Consider the following 8,233-nt stretch of genomic DNA (forward strand, 5'->3'; position numbering starts at 1 on the left):
GTGCCAATGCATGCATGTTATAAAATGATTGCATCCATGTGCACGTTCTGGGAACCGCGCACACATGGATGTGCAAGCGGGGGTCTTAAAGTCGACCCTTAATTGTTTTGCCAGTACTTATAAGGTAAGCGTTAATGTCATACTGATAATGGTAAGAATACCCTGCATTGATGCAGATGTCTTTTTTAAGAAATACAGCCAAATAATTGACAAATATTTTAATTTTAAGTGTCCAGTGTCATTTGTAAAGATGTTTATTCTGAAACAAACCCAGCCTTCTGGTCAACTTAGTATTTTTTCTTCTCTAGTTACTAAAGGCAATTTAGAGACTTGAGACAAACTCAGCATCAAGAATGACCTTTAATTCCTGTTTCAGGGAACCTACCTTGAAATGAAATCTATTTCCCTTCAACAGGTTTTCACTTCCAATTCCTTAACCTGCTATTAAAGCAGTGATCTTAATTCCCATAGGACACCATCATTTCTTTTCCCCTTGATATCAATTTCCTTCAAGTGCTCAAACAGCAAAGGCAGACCAAAGCCAAACTACTGATACCAGTGTTGAGTTCAAGAACAATGTTACTTCCCCACTGATTATGAAATGTCCGAATGAGTTCATGATGCATTGTTCCATTATAAACCAACAGTGGTTTCTCTCATTGAAGGAAAAAAGCCAGTCTTATATTAGAGCAAGCAAAACCATGAACCAGCAGAAGAAGAAAAGAATAATGAGAGATGCATTGAACTTTAAAAGTACAACTTCAAAACTGTCTGCAGTACACCGTTTCTGCATGTAAGTGGGCCGTGGAGATTTATGCTAGTATTTTATAAACTCTGTGGCAGGAGCTGTACAATTCATAAAATATCACATATTTCTGCCTTGAAAATGTGCACATATGTTTCAGCACACACACATATGTTTGTAATTCAGGAACATTCATATTTTTTCTTCCCATTTTATAAAATTGTGCCCATATATTTAATGCCCATAATAATTATAACAGCACACACATAATAATTCAGAATTAAATACAGAGGCAGGTATTTTATAAAGTATATGCAGGCTCTGCTTCTGAAAATACTTATTTGTGCATATACTTGGAATCATCAGTTCTCCAATACCTCCACCATTTCATCCAGATCTTGATCACTTTGCCTAGACTCTCCAATTCTTCACCCTGAAACCCAATCAGTTCACCCTCATCTTCCACATAAAAACCACAGACTATAGACAAGTACAATTTCAATTGCCAAGTCAATTAGCAGGTGCAAAAGTGTACAGAGAAGTTCAGTAATGTTTTTGCAATATACCATTTACAAAATGGCAACTTGTGTGTATACTTCTGAACTCTGCCCAAGAATGCCTCTTTTTCTGGGCAACACTGCAAATATACATGGACTTTCTAGGATATAGGATATATGCACATACATGTTACTTATGCACATATATGCTAATTTAATGCTTGCAACCCTCACATAACTCTTAAAACGATTATAGAGAGCTCAGGGATCTGAAGAGAATGAAACATAGAAACATAGAAATGATGGCAGAAAACGACCACATTTTCCATCCAATCTGCCCAGCCATCTCAAAGTAGTAATTGACTGCCACTCTATGCAGTTTACTCCCATATTTCTCTTAAGGGTAGTAACAGTTGCTCTGTGCAGCTATCCCTAAACCTTATGATACCCATAAAAATTTCAGCTAGTAACATTTTTGTACTGATTAATGAATTTTCTTGAAAATTCAGTGTTGTTTCATGTGCTTTGCTTATGACGTGGCCGCAGAAGCAGTCCCTTGCTTTTTCCCTTATGTCTGTATCAGTACCATGGACCACAGAAATCTCGGCCTTCTTGGTTGTTGTATGAATCCAATTCCCCTTTCCCCCTTGTTGTTGAAGTGGGGAGTAATGTTACAGCTGCATTTAAAGCAATAAGGCTTATTGGTTAAGGGTAGTAATCTCCATGCTTTCTGCTATGGGTAGTAACTCCAGCACCCTTGTGTCCATGCACACTCTCTTCATTACCTTTAGGACTTGGCGTTAGAAGCAGTCCTATGCTTTTTCCCTTATGTCTTTGTATCAGTATCCCAGACAGTAGAAGTCAGGGCCATCAGTTCTTGTCTGAATCCATTTCCTATTTTCCACCCTGCTATTTAAGCAGGGAGCATCTGTTAAGAGTAGTAAATGAAGCACCAGCAAGTTACCCCCCTGCGCACTATCCTTCATTTCTGTCCTCTAGCCACCTAAGCAGGCAGGAAAGTTGTAGTTGCATTAAAAGCTTCAAGGTTTATTGGTTAAGGATAGTAATCTCCATAAATTCTGCTAAGGGTAGTAACAACTGCACCAACAAGTTACACCCTCCCTCCCCCCCCACCCCCCCCACACACTGCATGCATTTCTCATTTCCAGCCTCTAGCCATTAGGGGGGGGGGGGGCGGATTTTAAAAGGGTCACGCGCGTAACCGCGAAAACCCGCTCCTGCGCACGCCAAGTCTATTTTGCATAGGCTCAATGACACATGCAAGCCCCAGGACGCACGTATGTCCCGGGGCTTGTAAAAAGGGTGGGGTGGGGTGGTCCGGGGGTGGGGCTGGAGCCTCCAGGGACAAGCAATGAATAAAATGTAATCCTGGTGAAATACATTATCCTTAGTGCTAGAAGAACCCCAGTTGGTACTATCCTATATTTATAATTACTTTGAGCACAGATACGTTTTTACAAGTTCAGAGTTTTTGAGAAATGTGTTAAGAGTTGTGTCTGTGAAAAATCTTTGGTGTGCAATTTTGGTTTGTTTGCTATTTTCCGTTTTGTTCTTTTTGTTATTTCATTTAATTCATTCTATTATAGTCAATGTTCTATTTTGGACTCCAACTCTGGAGATTTTCTATTGATTTAATTAAATGGGCAGGCAGGCAAAAGCAGCACAGGGATCAACAGTCCAAGATACCAGAGTGGGACATCAATAGTTCAAGGCACCATGAGAGGGGCAAAGCAACCACCAACGGTAGCAGGACCATCCCAGTGCAGAGGAGCAAAGGACACCAGCAATAGTGGCATGAGCACCCCAAGAAACCGGCAAAGGTAAGCAAAGGCCCCTGGTCAGCCAGTCATTTCTCCATTATATCATGGCGGTATGAACAACCCATGTATCTGCAAAAGGTGCAAAGTGGATTAACAGTGGCATAAACAAACACCTCGGGCACTGTGAGAGCGAGAAAGCAGCACCAATAGTGACAGAAACATCCCCAAGCTCCATGGGAAGGGAAAAACAGCCCAAACAGTCATGTACCTCCCAAGGCTCCAAAGGAGGGACATAGAGCCTCAGAAACAGTGGCATGGACACCCCAAGACACCGTGAGAGTGACAAAAGGAACCAACAACTTTGGCTCTGTCAGAAGTGCAAAGTGGCTGAATAGTAAAATGAATTGTAACAACCCAGGCACTGTGAGATGGGCAAAACAGCAACAATAACATCAGGAATACCCATAGGAACTGTCAGAGGGGCAACACAACCTCAACAGGTATAAACTCCGCAAGAGAGCAAAAGAGGAGCAAAAGGCATCAACAGCAGTGGCATGAACTGCCCAAGGGACTTTAAGAAGGGCAAAGCAGGAACAATTCAAGGCTCCATGGGAGTATTTTCCATGCTATTTTTTTTTACCAATACTAATTATCAAGGTAGAAAAGTAGCACAAAGTTTTGCTATGCCAAATTTCATACAAAACTATCTAGGCCTCATTCACATTGAAGTATATATATATTTTTTTTCTTTTTTTGCAAAATCCAGTTCAGAAAGTCAATTTTTCATGTGGTTTTGCAATGTGTCAATAGTAATGAGTTGTTTTATTTTTCTTGTTCATCAAAGCAGCTCATGAACTTGATTTGAATACAGTTTTGCACAAATAAAACTCCATGGGATAGATATTCAAAGCTGGCTGTGTAAGTAATTTAGCCAGTTAGTACTAATCTAGCTAAGTTACAATATATATTCAGAGGCACAGCAAAGCCACTGAATATGTGTGCATATGTGCACAGTTCACCAGATAAGACTACCCAGCTAAGTTTAGACCTGCTATATGGGCGTCTAAACTTAGACGTAAACTTATGTGGCTAACTCCGAATATCGGTAATTAACCATATAAGCTATATAGCTAATTCATTCCAACCCCAATCTGCCCAATACACATCTACTTGTTGTGCAAGTAACTTTTAGCCATATAAGGGACTTGTATGAATAAGTGGCAGCGCTGAACATAGATGTAGATTCAGTGGCCGCTGCTTAGCCACATAAGTCCCAATAATCAAGCTAAATAATGCTGAACACACTGGGGCAGATTTTCAAAGGGTTATGCGCGTATATTACCCTGTATTTTGCATAGGCTCGGCGATGCGCGCAAGCCCCGGGATGCGCATATGTCCCCGGGCTTGAAAAAAGGGGCAGGGTGTGGGTGGGGAGGAGCATGGCAAGAGGCCTCCAAAGGCCTGCTGGGCCGGGGGATCGCGCGCCGGCACTTGGCCGGCACGCGCAACCTACACATGCCCAGAGGCAGGAGGGGGATTTAAGTAGGGCTGGGGGGGGCGGGTTAGATAGGGGAAGGGAGGGGAAGGTACAGGGGGCGAAAGAAAAGTTCCCTCCGAGGTTGCTTCGATTTCGGACCGGCCTCGGAGGGAACTAGGAAAGCCATCGGGGCTCCCCTAGGGCTCGGCGCGTGCAAGTTACACAAGTGTGCACCCCCTTGCGTGCGCTGACCCAGGATTTTATAACATGTGCGCGGCTGCACGTGCATGTTATAAAATCGGTCGTAGATTTGTGCACGACAGGTTGCACGCACAAATTTACACCCGCACGTAGGTTAGAAAATCTGGTCCACTTTGAATAGTGGGCCTTGTGTGAAATTTTATTCTTTGCAAAGGAGATACATTTTGCAAATGGCACTCTTAGGGTCATTCACTAAAACTTTATTGTATGTGTTAGGGCCCTAACATACACGATAAGGCCATATCACATAATAATGCTAATTAAGGGGGGGGGAGGAGTTGGGGCGGGGGGAGGGAGGAGTCGGCGCTGTCTTTGCTGCTGGCCTCTGTACTAAAATGGCAAATTTATTGCACATAACGTACTATTTCCTATTTTAACATGCAAAGTACCATTTGTAAAATGTATCTCTTCTTAGTACATTGGTCTCAATATGTCTTATCAAGGTAATAAAAAAAGTAGCTCCAGGATCAGTCATATTAGCCACCATGTATCCACAAATCCTGACCATTTCTCTCCATGTAGTGGAACCTGACTCATTTACTAGTGATCTCAGATGATAATGGCTACATTTCAGACCCATCTCATCTCTCTGCCTCCACATATCTTCAGATCTCCAAAGTGAAAAAATAAGGCAGAAGATAATAAAAACGAGTTCAGAATGTGCATTTAATAAAAAATGCCTTTTTTTTCATTTTTTTTAAATATCCATACCTACTCCAGTCCCACTAATTACTTGTATTTACAAAGAATATACAAAACTATCAGTTCTATGCAATTATGGGTTTTGTCTGCCACAGAATTCACTTAAACATGCCATGGAGCTGTCGGCTTCCCAGCTTCTAGTAGTTTAAAACTGGAGTCATGGTGAACATTTTAAAAAGAACATAAAAAATGTTTAATTTTCTCATTCTGGATGTTTTTTGGGCTCTTTTTAAAAAATGTTTAGAACAGTGAAACAAAGGAAATTCTTCACATTTGCCATTAATAAACAGGACATAGAAGAATTTCCCTATAACCCTCCGTAAGCCATCACACACTGTCCCTGGTACAGGAAATCTGGTTTTTATTCTGTAAATTTCCTGGCCTATTTTTCCGATGCTGAGTACTTTTGGTAGACAAGTTTTAAAACTATAAATCGTGGGGCATGAAAATAACAAAGCCAGGACCCGAGGTTGGGGGAGGGGAGAAGAAATTCTTGCCTTTTCAGCTACCTCCACTATTTCTTCAGTGCTCCATCACTTGTCTCCTGCCCCAGCCAGGAGTAAGGTTGCCATCTGGCTCTGTGATTGTCCCAGGTAAATCAATGGAATAATAAGAACTACAAGTCCCAGCATGCAATGCGGTAAAAGCAGCACTGTATTGGCCTGTTACTCATGACATGGAGCCGGTGGCAAATCTGTTGGGATAGCACAGGGACACAAAGTCACTTAGGGTTCTGGACCTACACGACCTGTTAAAAGGAAGTAAAATGGTGAGGGAAGGAGGAGGAGGGGAGAGTGGCTGTGGCAGCAGCCACAGGGATTGTAAAATTGTGCACAAACTCTATTCCTGTACTGCATCTGAGTTCCTATCCAAGTTTATACCTATTTTATTTTACTTTTTATATTTTGCATATATTTCAGACCTCATGCTTCATCCGTCCATACAATACAAATGTATGGGCTGAAGCCCTTTGTTGGCAGCCCTGCCTAAGAAACCTCTTTTGATTTGAAAGAAAATATAAACTATAGTGTAAAATCTTTAAGAAATATCTAGTTCAATAATATACTGTAGTTGCTATTTTTACTTGGGTGCAAAATGTTCTGACACAGATCAACTCCAAAAAAATAAAATAATACATTGTTGGCTGCATAATCACAAATGAGGATGTATAATAAATGTGGATGTGAGAAATAATAGTTTCTCCTCATTATGTCTTGTCACTGTATGTCAGGGCTGAGCTCTAGTAGCCGCAATTGTGAATTCATAAACAGAAATCAAACATATAATTACCTCCAGGTAGGGCAGCAGACTTCTTATTACTCAAAAGTCAGAAGTGCCTTATAATCAGAATCAAAACATCAATATGTTCTTGGGATTTAGTGGTGAAATGTTGACCTAGGATGGCAGAATGAGAGGGGGGAAAAAAAAACCCCTGAAAGCAACTGCAGGGAAATCTTTGTACTCACAAGACTCATACATTAATATTAAATAACTCTAGCAATAAATTTACAAAGATTGCTTTTCCCAGTATTCTAAATATCCTCAGCTGTATTGTATCTGATAAAGCCTTTTCTGTAATATAAACAGGATCATCTATAATGCACAGCCTTAAAACCCTTCAAACCAAAATGTTCAGAATCCCTATATTTACTTCTCCTTTTGATCCTCCAAGAATCCATACATTTTGACATTGTGTATCTAAGTACCATCCAGAACGCGAGTGAGTGGAAGGGAAGGGAAATTCAAAAAAGATTGGATTTTGTAACCAAAACTGACATAAAATCCATAAAAGCTCTGAAGTCAAGTCAGTAATGAATGGTTCAAATCACCCAAATTCATTTTGGCCTCTAGAGGGTGAACAGCAAGCCTTTTCTTTTTTTGTTTGCTTTTTTTGCTTTGCTGAAAATTAACTGTTGTAAAAAGAGATATTCACTGGATATTCAGCAAACAAGAAAAAAGATATTTCTCATGGCCTAAAATCAATGATATTTGGAGCATGCAGGAGGTGGAGTCACCTTAGATGCTTCACTAATACTCTGCTCCAATGACAGATTTGCACATAAACATCAATTCACCAAAATATAAATTTTCCTTGTATTCACCTTCAATAGCCTTAAAAGAATGTATTCATGCTTGCTAAATGCTAATGTAAGCTAGGTCAGAGCACTGTCACAATTTTACTGATTTTTAAAACATATTATTGCTAAGGATGTGCATTCATTTAAAGTGAATGGGCATCCCAAAACAAATTGGGTCCTGTTTGTTTCTTTTCAGAGGTCCCTAAAATGAATGGAAAGGAACCCTAAATTAAACAAATCCTATTGATTTCATTAGTTTTGAAATGAACCATTTCTATGAGCCACTAAAGTCAATGGTCTCATAGAAAGAATGGAAGAACAATAGGTGTACAGCGTATAGAGCAGCCAGCCAGCAGACATGGGTAGGGCAGACATGTTATCAAGGAGACAACTGAGATGACATATCAAAGTAAAGCATGTTTCCAATCCAACTTATTGGCGCATGCTGGAACCATTGATGGTGATCTTGAAGACTGAGCATGCCAGAGAATTGCTGTGCATTCCTTCTAAAGGCATTGTCTGTGAAGGACACTGTTTGAGCTCTCTCTAAGTTCCTAGTTAATGTTTTCCCAGACAACTTTTTGACTGCTGCCCATTTTAGACTCACTGTGCCAGTCAGCAATGAAAGACAGCCAGGTACTTCTGCAGAGGCTCTGTGTCAGAATCATTTTGCTGTTTTTTTCTCTCACTTT

Source organism: Rhinatrema bivittatum, chromosome 6, assembly GCF_901001135.1.
Source record: "Rhinatrema bivittatum chromosome 6, aRhiBiv1.1, whole genome shotgun sequence".
NCBI classification, from domain to species: Eukaryota; Metazoa; Chordata; class Amphibia; order Gymnophiona; family Rhinatrematidae; genus Rhinatrema; species Rhinatrema bivittatum.